Source organism: Chrysochloris asiatica, unplaced genomic scaffold, assembly GCF_000296735.1.
Source record: "Chrysochloris asiatica unplaced genomic scaffold, ChrAsi1.0 scaffold00260, whole genome shotgun sequence".
In the NCBI taxonomy this organism is placed as follows: Eukaryota; Metazoa; Chordata; class Mammalia; order Afrosoricida; family Chrysochloridae; genus Chrysochloris; species Chrysochloris asiatica.
The window spans coordinates 246,635-256,782 of NW_006408778.1; the positions used below are offsets into that span (position 1 = coordinate 246,635).

General features: G+C 38.1%; 1 pseudogene; it reads left to right on the plus strand.

Annotated features, from left to right (window-relative positions):
* The first annotated feature begins 9,556 nt into the window (after window positions 1-9,556).
* Window positions 9,557-10,001, plus strand: LOC102842691 (annotated as a pseudogene).
* Window positions 10,002-10,148: the final 147 nt, after the last annotated feature.

Here is a 10,148-nt window from a genome sequence, read left to right on the forward strand (position 1 = left end):
ATGGCTTGCAGATCCCAAAAGTCAAGAGAACCTACTACTATATCTTTGGTGGTTTTTTATTGGAATATGCCTGTCAAAACACTTTTCTATAAAGTGTTTCACAATGTATTGCTCATTAGGGGTTTTGAGACTGCATTTTTTTTTTTTTCTCTCCAATGCAGTTGATGTGGCTCTTATTATGTCAACTTAGTAAAATCATTTGACCTCAAGGTCAGTTTGAACTGCAAGCTCAGTAGTTCAAACTCACCTGCTGCTACTCAGGAACCCTATACTGTATCTCTGTGGTTAGAACTGACTTTGTGTCACTTAACAATGGCAACAACAACAATAGTTAAATGACAGGAGAAAGATGAGGTCATCTGTTACTATAAAGATTTTGGGTGTCAAAATGTATGTATACGTTTGCTATGAATCAGAATGGACTCAATGGCAGTGGTTTTGATTTTGGTTTTAAAGGTAAATATTTTGATTCATTTATAATATTTGACATTACAAAGAACACTATATTTAGGATATTTTTTTTCTTTTTTAAATATTTATTGTGTATTGAGGGGCAGTTTACAAATAAGAACATCAATTTACAGTCAGGAAATCATATACTTTGCTTCATCTCAATGGTTTCAATCCCATCCATGCAACAAAAATTATTTTGGTTCATTCCAGTGCTTCCAATTTGCAGTTCACCCACCTTCCTAACACTTTCTAACTTAAACTTAGGAAAATATTGGACTTATTGTTTTGAATGATTGACCATTCCATGCTGAGAATACCTTGCGAGTGTTGTTGTCCCCCAAGATAAAACTATCTACTCCCTGACTAGAAAGTAAGCCACAAGGTGATTTTCTTTCAAGTTCTCAAGAATGGTTGAGAGCCATAGTATCTTGATTTCTCTAGTCTCTTTGTGACTAGTAATACTTGTCTTTTCATTTTTATGTGTAGATCTCCTCCTCATCCCCAACAAAACAAAACAAAACAAAATAACATAAAACAAAAGGAATAGAAGCAAATACTGTTAAATGACGGTGCACTTAGGAGATGATAATCATTGCAATGAAATGGTTAGCTTAAAACCAATATTCTGCCCTGTAAAATATCATTCAACTCACAATAAAAACATAATAAAATACTGCAGGCTTGCTGGTCAAATAGAGATTGGTGGAACCCCTGTGACTATGACCCTTAATTAAGCTTCATGCCTGAAACTGAATTTACTTCTTTAACTCAAATTTCAGCTAAAGAATAGATTTTTATAGGTGCATAGTAACACTAGGGATGTAAGGATTAGATCAAAAGTACTATTTTTCTGAAGTACAAAGTTCAGAAGGCTGAAAAGGTTAGGAAAGAAGTAGGATTTGAAACAGCAAACACAGGGAGGAAGTGGGCTAAGTGAAATTACATTATTGGCATTGTAATCAATGATGAAAGAAAATGTTCATGAAATGCTAAATGGAAAAGAGATTTCTTCAGTAAACCATAATTCATTTCAAAATACAAGTTAATAAAAAACAAATAAAATTAGAAATTACAGCTCTAAATATATGCTAATAAATGGAACATGGAATATACAGTGAATGAATCTAAATAATTGGAAGTTGTCAAAAATAAATGGATTATAGAAATTGATATCCTAGGCATAACTAAACTAGAATGGAGAAGTGCTGAGCATTTTTAATATACACAACCATCTAAGTATTAAGGCCACAGATAACTCATGAATATTCCCAAAAAACAGAAGCAGATGACCATATCAGCACATGTCCAGAAATGAGATAAAGTGACTGAGGCAAATGAGCTGGAAGTAGACCTACACTCCATACTGGAAGATGGGCAGGCTTTGGAAATGCCAGAGAAGGAATTCAGAAAATGATTTAAAAATGTATCAAAACACTATACAATGAAGTTGAGAAAAATAAGGAAGAAGTCAGGAAAGCACTACAGGAACAATCAAATAAGATAAATACAGCATTGGAAACAATTCAAATCTACAGAAAGTGGTCCAAACAATTAATAACAGAATATCTGAAATGGACAATACGCTGAAAGGGCAAAGGAGTAGAACTGAAGTGATAGAAGCCAGAACCAGTGAGCTAGAAGATACATCTCTAAACAGTACTAATATAGAAGAGCAAACACAAAAAAGGATTTAAAAAAATCTGAAGAAAGTCTAAGATTCATGTTGGACAGCATGAAGAAAAATAACTTAAGAATTATTGGCATTTCAGAACAGGAAGAATCACACAGGTCTAGAGAGAAGACAGTTGAAGTGCTTCTGGAAGAAAATTTTCCTAACAACTTGAAAAGTGAAAAGATAAGCATTCAAGAAGCTCATCGAACCCCAGGAAGGATAGATCCTAAAATACAATCACCAAGACATATCATAATCAAGCTCTCCAAAATCAAAGATAAGGAGAGAATCCTGAAAGCAGCTAGGGAAAAGAGAAGTGTAACATATAAAGGCAAGCAAATCAGATTAAGCTCAGAGCTCTCAACAGAAACCATGCAGGCAAGAAGGCAATGTGGAGACACGTATAAAACCCTGAAAGAAAAACAAACAAACAAACAAAACTTCCAACAAAGATTCCTCTACCTAGCAAAGCTGTCAATCAAATATGATGATATAATGAAAACTTTTCTGGATAAACAGAAGCTAAGGGATTTTTCCAACACCCATCCTGGTATGAAAAACATCCTAAAGGAAGTTCTGTGAACTGAAAAGCAACAAGAACAGACAACAACTAGAGAATGGCATATGTGGCAGCATCACCCTGAACTCAATGGAGAAATGGAAGCATAAAGAACAGAATAAAATGATAAGAACAGGTGATCTGGAAGGTCAGTCTATGATCAAAACAATGACAGTGTGAAAGAAGGTATACACAGTGGAACAGAGATCCAGGTGGTGGGAAGATCAGGTAGATTACAAGATAAAATAGATGGTCTAAAATGGAGGGAAGAATTAATAGAATATAAGGTATACACAACAATGGGGTTGGAGTGGAGGGTTTAGTTCAGTGTTAGGGAGGGCAATACAAGAAGCAGGAGGAGGAAGAAGAACAAGATAGGGGAACACTGAGACAGGTTTGCATGGCTTAAGTGGGACAGATGTAAAGTGATGCAGGCTCAACCTTGGAACAACAGGACCCTGAGATACAGAGATCTAGATATAGCTTGAAGAGGGGAAATAATACTAAAATGCTTCACTGTCCTGTGAATATTACCTTCTGTTGTCTACTATTGTAAAACAGACACTTGGGTGGGAAAGAAAGAAATGTTGGTAAGCATGATTAGAGAAAAATTTTAAGCCCATCTTCAGCCTGTAACTGATTGGAATACCTGAAAGGGGTTCTAGAATTTGCCCAGTGAACGAGGTCTTGTGCAAAGTCTTTACAGAGTATAGGACCTTTGATGAAATCCTGAGTCCCATACAGAACCTTATGGTATGACATTCCCACTAGAAAGGACGAACTGACCAGCCTGGAACAGCTACAGTGAAAAAAGCTACATCTTCAAAGAAAGATCATCAGGAAAAACCCAAAACAAAAATGTTAGCATGACTGGCTACTACAAGAATAATCAAGCTGTTTGCCAGTAAGACATCAAGGCTTGCAATCAAGTTCCTTCAGGACAAACTGCCCTCCAAGACTGAAACTCAGATGGAACACAGAAACAAGCATGTAATCTTGCTGGTGACCACATTGGTCTACTGGTGAGTGGAAGAGGGGGAAAGGCAGCAATGAAGAAATGGGCTGAGTTCAACCACAGTCCATTGAATCCTGTTGACCTGGAGATGACAGAGAGAAGAGGAAGGGCTTGTTGGTCCAAAGTGTTGTTAGACCTGAGAACATTTGAGCCCATGGACAAGGACATAGCCACAGAGAGCTAGAGTTGAGAGCAAAGCATCCAGCTGATATGAAGTGAGGGGAGATGCACACAAACACCCAAACTTTCAGACAATACCCATTTGATCTAGCATCAATCGCTGGATAATCAGAACTCGACAGGAAGAATATTAAAATTAAAAAAAACAAAACAAAAGAAAACAAAAACCTATTTGTTTTTGATAAAGGAAACAAGGACAAATTGCTACAATTTGATGAACCTGACCTATACTCAGAGTGTAGTTGTTGTTAGGTGCCATCGAGTCGGTACCGAACCTTAGTGACCTTATGAACAGCAGAACGAAACACTGCCCAATCCTGGGCCAACCTCACTACTATTGCCATTCTCGAGTCCATCGATGCTGCCACTTGGCAAATCAATGTCATTGGGGAGCTTCCTGTTTTTCTCTGACCCTCCACCTTACCAAATATGATAGCCTTCTCCAGTGAATGGTCCCTCCTGACAACATGTCTGGTCTTCAGTCTTTAGTATTTAATGTATCAAATCTGTTCTTCAGATTATCTCTAAATTCAGGTGGGATGTATTCCCACATTTTGGCTCCCGTGTACTTGTTTTCATGTTCTTCAGCTTCAGTTTGAATTTGCATATGAGTAATTGATGGTCTGTTCCACAGTCTGCCCCTGGCCTTATTTACACTGATGATATTGAGCTTTTCCACTTTCTCTTTCCACAGATGTAGTCAATTTGATTTCTATGTATTTCAATTGGCAAGATCCATGTGTATAGTCATCTCTTATCCTAACGAAGGTATTTGAAATGAACAAATCATTGTTTTTGCAGAATTCTATCATGCATTTTGGATCATCATTTCTATCACCAATGTCATATTTTCCAACTTCTGATCCTTTCTCTTTGCTCCCAACCTTTGCATCCCAATCACCAGTAATGAGCAATACATCTTGATTGCATGTTTGATCAATTACAGATTGAAGATGTTGGTAGATTTCTTCTATTTCATCCTCACTAGCTTTAGTGGTTGGTGCATAAATTTGAACAATAGTGGTATTAACTGGGCTTACATGTAGGTGCATGGATATTATCCTATCACAGAGAGTGTTGTACCTCATGACTGATCTGGATATGTTCTTTTTGACAATGAATGCAACACCATTGATCTTCAATTTGTCATTCCTGGCATAGTAAACCATGTGGTTGTCAGATTCAAGATGGCCAATACCAGTTGATTTCAGCTCAGTATTGCCTAAGATATTGATGTTTATACATTCCATTTCATTTTTGACAACTGCCAATTTTCTCAGATTCACATTTCATACATTCCATGTTCTGATTTTCAAATTATGTTTACAGCTGTTTCTTTGCATTTTGATTTGTGCCCTATCATCAAATGAAGGTCCCACGGGATTTTCTTCTATGGGCTTTACTCCATTTGTGTTATCACGGTCAACTCTACTTTATGGAGGCAGCTCATCCTCAGTTGCATTTTGAGTGCCTTCCAACCTGAGTGGCTCATTTCCTGACATTATATCTGACGGTGTTTCTCTGCTATTTATAAGGTTTTCAGTGACTAAATATTCAGAAGTAGTTTGTCACTCTTTCTTCCTAGTCTGCTTTGTCTGTAAACTCATCTGAAACCTGTCCAGCATGGGTGACCCTGCTGGTATTTAAAATACCGATGGCATAGCTTTCAGAATCACAGCAACTCACAAGCCACCACAGTATGACAAAGATGAACCTGCCCTATACTCAGAGTGGTAGTTACTCTAAATGCCAGCAGAGAGGAAGGAGTCTTCACATCAAGTATCAATGCTATCCTCTCTGTACACAGGGTAGATAAGGACAGGAAACTTAAACATTGGATACCTAAAATGATGGGGTGATAAGGGCTCAGAGTGACTGACTTACAAGATTTCAAGAGGGAGTTTAGTTTAGGAGTATAGGGGGGGATGAAAGAGTCCCCACTGAATAGGTTTCATCTTGTCTAGATAGGTCTGGTGAAAGAGATGGGAGACAAGATACATATGATTCAATAGTGAATAATTGTTATCATGTGACTGTCACAATTGTAAATGTAGAAGTTTTGTAGCAAAAACAGGGGAGTGGTTAATCTTACAGTAGAGAAACAGAGGACCCTAGGACAATCAAGGGAGAAGAGAACAAGCAGAATGCAAGAATTATCCAGAGAAGCAGCAACGCCCGAGACAGAGGCAGAGATGGGGACATGGAGATCGGCTGAGGACATGGGAAGAGAGGGACCAAGAATCAGTGGCCAGAGGGAAGACTTGCATATTGTGCCCTTTGGAGATGTAAATTATTATATATGCCTGTGTTTTGTTTTGGTTTGTTTTTCAAAGCTAAAGTGGATAGAGAGAAATATTGTTAGCTCATGGTATATAGAGGGGACTACAATCATTGTAATGAAAAAGGTGTATGATCTGTTGAATATAAAACTGATGATCTACCCTGTTAAATTTAGCTCAATCCACAATAAAAACTTAAAAAAAAATTATACTTCATTGTATGCACTACATAGGAATGGAATAAACTTCACAAGTCATTAAGATACAGGAGTCAGGTGAGTCTAGGTTGTTTTTCCAAGCAGGAGTGTTTTTCATGAATTACAGCCCCGGCTGACACCTACTTTAGTGATAGCACTGTGCTGACCCATATCTGAGTAGTCTACAGTGCAAACTTCCATGAAATAGTGCATTGAATGATTGCATGGAATAGATTGTCCACATCTCCATCCAATTGAAAACCATCACAGCCAGTATCCACCCTAAACCTATGCAGAACTGCCAGAGAGCACTAATTGCCACTTAGAAATGATCAGCATGAGAACTGAGACTCAGCAATAAGCTACTGTGATAGACCAAGACAGGCAGGACAGTGTGACTCTAGACCATGACCGACCCTGCAGAGAGTTGCTTAGCCTGCAGGGGTACACAGAACCTACCGAAAACATGGAGCAGATACAGGGAGTTTGGTAGTGGTTTCCCGCAGGTCTCTTAGGCATAAGCTGGAAATGTTCTTTTCTACATCAATTTTTATGACAAAACGTGTTCCATCAGTGTTCCATACAGGTACTTCAACCCCCATCCCTCGACAAAAGTGAGAGAGAAAAGTAAATATATATATATATATATAAATCAATAAATAAAGTTTAAATTTTCATGCTAACTTTAGATGACAAAACATTCTATTATTCAAAGTATGCGGTAAATATCTACTGTAATGAGAAGGTCTGGGAAGATACTTGGTGGGGCTTGATGGCAGCTAGGGTGGAGGAGCAGTAAAGTTCGCTGTCAGCTATACCACAGGATACCATGCAAAGCAGGTCCAGGGCAGAGCTCCAGAACTTGAACCACAGAGATAGGAATGTTTAAAAAGTTTGAAGGCTTATAGCTTGTGGAACTTGAAGCTGAAGAAAGAAGTCACATACTTTTGAATATGCTGGGCTCAGAGGCCCAGAGCCGACATCTTGGGCGAGACCAAATGGCAAGACCAACAGGGGGAGCAGAAACACCATGGAAAAACACCACATAACCTTGGAGCAAAGGTGGACATTATACTTTGTTGGTTTTGCTTTGTTCTGATTTTCTTTCTTTTTTTTTTTTTGGTTTCTGGTCATTGGCATGCACACTGTTTGCCCACCTCCATTCTGGTGACTAGATGGGGAGCCTGAGGGAGTGAACACCCCCACCCTCATTTCTAGTGAGTTCTTCTGCCACACATGCACACAGATATTCAGTCCAATAGTAGTTCCTGAAAGTTTTTTGTTTGTTTTGTTTTTTAATACAGGAAAAGACACAACAGGGCTGTAGAGAGGGAAAGAGAGTTTAAAAACAAAATAGGTCAAAAATAATATTAAAGCCTGAGGTATAGCATAACAACCAACAGTGGCATCTTGAAATCTCTCAAGCAGCTTTGAAAGCAAGAAGCTGAAGAGAGGACATTAAAGTCATACTCATATTAGGCTACAGATTGTTTTTTTTTTTTTTTTTTTTTTTTCCCTTTCTTTCTCTTCTCTCCCTCCTCTGCCTTTTCATTGATTATAGACTGCAGTGTTCAGTCTAGTTTTTGTTGTTGCTGTTTTTTGTTTTTTTCTCTCTTATTTTTATTTCTGCTGGTGCTGTTTTGCTGTTATATGTTCCCCCTTCTACGTTTGGAGGACTCTTTATCTCCATATATTACAAAAGAAGAGTCAGCAACTGCTGCTATATAGCCAAGCTACAATCACACTCTATAAAACACCAAAACCCAGGCAAGAACCAATACCAACTGCCATATACCAGGAAAACAGACCACACCTGTGAAGGTTACTCTAAGTTAAGCAATAAGAAGAATGAAAAGGGAAGCCCACATCTTGATCACATCTACCTGGAACCAATCAGAAACCATAAAAAATACCAAAATGTACACTCAATTAAGTATTTAGGCCACAGATAAACACTAAACATGACCAAGAAGCAAAAGCAGATGACCATATCAGCATATGTCCAGAAACAAGATAAAAGGTCTGAGACAAATGACCTGCAGGTAGACATGGACTCCATTCTGGAAGGAGAACAGACCTTGGAAATGCCTGAGAAGGAATTCAGAAAAATGATTATAAAATGTTTCAAAACACTTTACAATGGAGTCGAGAAAAGTAAGGAAGAAGTCAGGGAAGTGCTACAGGAACAATCAAATAAGATAGATACAGTATTGGAAACATTTCAAAACCTACAGAAAGTGGTCCAAATGGTCAAATATGGAATATCGGAAATAGACAATACTCTGAAAAGACAAAGGAGTAGAATAGATGAGATGGAAGGCAGAACCAGTGAGCTGGAAGACAAATCTCTTAGTACCACTAAGGTAGAAGAGCAAACAGTAAAAAGGATTAAAAAATCTGAAGAAGATCTAAGATTCATGTTGGACAACATGAAGAGGAATAACTTAAAAATTATCGGCATTCGAGAACAAGAAGACTCACACAAGTCCACAGAGGAAATAGTTGAAGAACTGCTGGGAGAAGGTCTGGGCAACTTGTATTTAAATGGGAATTTCACATCTGTCCATGAAGAATACCAGTGTACCATCAAGCATTTACTTTATTTGTGAGTTTGAAATACATCCCTGAGAAAATCTATTGCCTTTCTCCATATTCAACAGTCTGATTTTCCCCCACACATCAATTCTGAAATCTGTTTTAATAAAATGTGGGATTAAACTAAATGATTTAGTAAATGTCTATTTTCTACAGGCTATATTTGAATCTCAGAAGATAAATTGACACAATGGTGCAAGCCTAAGAATGTGATGGTCTTACAGGACCTAAAAGAATTCTGATCTCTTGTATGTATATTCACTGTAAGTTGGCACTGTCTTGATCTGCTTCAACTTGTTTCTATACACCCAGAATTTAGATATGTGGTATAGGATCCATTCCCCAAATGGGACTTGAAGAACCAAAACTCCATGATTTGCATCTTTAGCATTTATTGCTTATTTGGCTGTTGTGTCTTTGAAATAATTAAAAAAAAATAAATATGTTCCTCAGGTGGGTCCCAGACCTAAGCCTAAAATATTCTGCCTCATAAATGTGTAAATAATGGTTTACTATGCCAAATAAGGATATATCTGTATTCATGGTGTACCAACCAACAACCACAACACTCCCCATTAGAAGTTCTTGGAGAACAGCTCTCTAACCATGGACTGGACTTGGGGAATCCTCCTGTTAGTTGCAGCAGTTACAAGTAAAATTGTTCCCAATCTAAGGGATGGGGAAGACATTTGGGATATTCAAAGTGAATTTCATCCACTCCAATCTGCTGTCAGCAGGTGGTCACTCCCAGGTCCAGCTGGTGCAATCTCAAGCTGAACTGGAGAAGCCTGGATCATCAGTGAAGATCTTCTGTATGGCTTCTGGATATACTTTAAGTACCTACAGTATGCATTGGATGTAGCAGATCCAAGGGTTTGAGTGGATGGGAAGGATTTATACATAAAATGGAAAAACAAAATATGCACAGAAGTTCCAGGAAAGAGTTACCATGACCATGGAAATATCCACAAGCACAGCCTACATGGATCTAAGCAGTCTGAACTCTGAGGACACAGCCATGACTTTCTGTGTGAGAGACACAGTGCACTAACCACATCCAGATTGTGTCAGAAACCCTGAATCAGAAGGCAGCAGCATTGACTTAATAGATGACAGGGACAATTATTTTCTCTGCTACTCATAGGGTTTTCAGTGACTAGCGATTTGGAAGTAGTCACTACTTTGATATCTCAAGCCA